This window comes from Ictidomys tridecemlineatus, chromosome X (genome assembly GCF_052094955.1).
Source record: "Ictidomys tridecemlineatus isolate mIctTri1 chromosome X, mIctTri1.hap1, whole genome shotgun sequence".
Classification (NCBI taxonomy): Eukaryota; Metazoa; Chordata; class Mammalia; order Rodentia; family Sciuridae; genus Ictidomys; species Ictidomys tridecemlineatus.
In genome coordinates this window covers 30,800,046-30,802,996 of record NC_135493.1, presented here as the reverse complement: position 1 = coordinate 30,802,996, position 2,951 = coordinate 30,800,046, and positions in this window count along the sequence as shown.

Here is a 2,951-nt window from a genome sequence, read left to right as displayed (position 1 = left end):
AAAAAATATTTATTTTTTAGTTTTAGGTGGACACGATATCTTCACTTTGTTTTTATGTGGTGCTGAGAATCGAACCCAGTGCCCCACACATGCTAGATGAGCATGCTACCACTTAAGCCACATCCCCAGCCCGAATCTCCCCATCTTGATCAACCAAACAGAACAGAGATCTGGCTGCAGTGTACTGCAGCTGGCTCATAGTGGCTTATGATAGCCAGTTTTTAAGATTTCAGAAATTTTGCAAGCCTGCTATTAAAAACAGCCATTATTTAAAAAAAAAAAAGGTGAGAAAAACTTATAGCTAAATAAATTACATTCAAAATAGTAAAAAAAAATTCTGTAAACTTATCACTTTCTAAGGATTGTACTACTTTTTAAAAAATATTTTGTTTTAGTTGTAATTGGACACACTACCTTTATTTTATTTTTATGTGGTACTGAGGATCAAATCCAGTGCCTGGCATGTGCTAGGCAAGCGCTCTACTGCTGAGCCACAACCCCAACCCCTGATTGTGCTACTTTTAATGTTATCTATTCTCTTGAAGTTATTTAGGTCCATTGAATCTCTGTGATGGGAACACTATGAATGGTGTGTTATGGAGCATCTTCCCAAGTCCATGTTCAGTGAGGTTAGGTTAGTAGCTGAATTCAGCTACAGTGATTCTAGGCCACATTAGAAATTAGGGCACCCCCAACAGAGAGCCGGTTACCAGCACACCACTGGCTCTGGGCCTTTTTCCTTTCTCTGCGTTTAACTTTCCTCTAATGCCCATTTTTCAGGAGAAAGCAATCCTGAAAACTAATTCACATGGACATGTGAAGTGCTACAAGTCCAGATTTCTGGTTTGAGTTCTTATATAATGTTTTTGCATTTTATCAGAGATCTTTTGGAGACATTATGATGGGGTAATGAGAGATATTTCCAGAACAGCCATTTCAGAGGCTATAGGAACATGCATAAGGGACAATGTTCTCCTATTCTTTTGCTTAAAGCCAGTCTCCAACCCTTCCACTTCCAACCATAGGACTGAAACTATTCTCCCTGCCTAGGACTTCAAGTGTCTGAGTCTGTCATTACTCTTCCCATTAAGGTCATAACAAAATGGAGATTCAGGTTCCTGGTCCAGGATCATCCAGTTAGAGAGGATTTCTTTGGTCACCATTACACAGAGACAAATAATAATAATTAAAATAATGGTTCTGAGAAGCTGCTAATATATATTGAGGGTCACTATATCTGGTGAAATGCTCTTTAAAACAATAGTCCTTTAAGGTTAATACAATTGTCAACCCCAGTTTATAGAAGAGGAAATTGAGGCTCAAAGAGGTCAAGGAATTTGCTCAATGGCACAGAGCAATCAAATAGTGGAAGAGGATTCGGAAATAGGCAGTCTTCTTCCAGAGTGTTCACCATTATAGGGGAGCTTTCTTCCATGAAAGCATCCTCCTGGTCTCCCCATAGCTCAGCCAAGTTGAACTACTGCTCTCTCTGACCAACCCATTCCCTCTTCCTGTCCATTCCCTCTTCCTGTCCATTGTGGGCCAGCATACCTGGCAGTTTATATGAATGGTTGAACTTGCCCGATGAATGAGGAAATTGCAAAAGCTAATAAAGTTTCCGATCATTTTAGTTTATGATCCTTCCAATGTATTGAAACAAACAAAAACCAAGGAAATGTCGAAGATAAGGTTACAAAATCTGTGGTAACACACATTCACACGTTTAATATGATGTTCCTATTCACAAGACAAAGTGGGGAGTTGTTCAATGGGGAAAATTTCAGTTTTACAACATGAAAAAGTTCTAGAGATTTCTTCTATACCAATGTAAAGATAATTAATGCTACTCAAATGTACACTTAAAGATGGCTAAGATAGCAAATTTTGTGTGATGTGTTTTTTAACCACAATTTTTAAAATGGCATTTTGAGTATGTGGGGGAAAATACACATTAGAAAATGCCAAATATAACTTTGCAAAATTTGTGGTGACACATTTTCACCTATAATTATGGTGTAATACATTATAATTTTGCTACTTGTAAGATAAATCCAGGGTTTATATGAAATTAATTTGTAATGCAATCTATGCACTGTGGTCTGGAAAAGGAACACTAGCTTAAAGTTGTATGATGAATGTTGTCTTTCTGTAGTTTCATCCATGAATCTTTGTGAATGTATGAAAAATAACCTTTCTATGAGATAACCTCAAACATTGAGGCCCTTCATGAATGTGAGGCCTTGATCAAATGACTCTTCTAGTCATCATTTTCATGTTTCACCCTGACAGGGTTTCATGAAATAGAGGGACTCTCAAGAGCACTGTCTCTCCCCTCAGATTTACAGTTCTGTCACTATAGCTTGCAGAGAGGCATGAGCTTCAGAGACCTTCCACAAAAGTGGAAGGGGACTGGGAATGGAGCTTGGTGGAAGAGCACTTACTTAGCAATGTGTGAGGCCCTGGGTTTCAAGCACTGAAAAAAAAATTTAGAAAAAGTCCTTCCAGGCAAAGATAGTCATTACCCTTTTAGTCTCCTTCTAGTCCTTTTTGGTTATCTGAGCAGACAGTTTAACCTTTATTCATCATTTTTTATGTTGTTGTATTTAAGTGACAACATCTGCTCTCCAGAAAAATGACATACACGCATTCACAATTTTGCATGCAGCTTACAGAGTTCCTCTGAATTACTAAGTCCATATATATACTCCCTGTATAAGGCTTTCTACACATTGAAGTCCAAAATCCTTAATAAGAGGTTTTAAGCCATAACTGTTGGAGACTATTAGGTTTGTATTAACATGAGAGCCCCATGATATTACAGTGATTTGTTGGTAGTTCAGCATATCAGGGCAACATGTTATGTTTGGACTTGTCTCAAATTCCAAATTTCTCAGTTTGTCGAGTTTGAGGACTGTCCCTGCAAAATATTCTGACATAGTTTCCTAGGCATT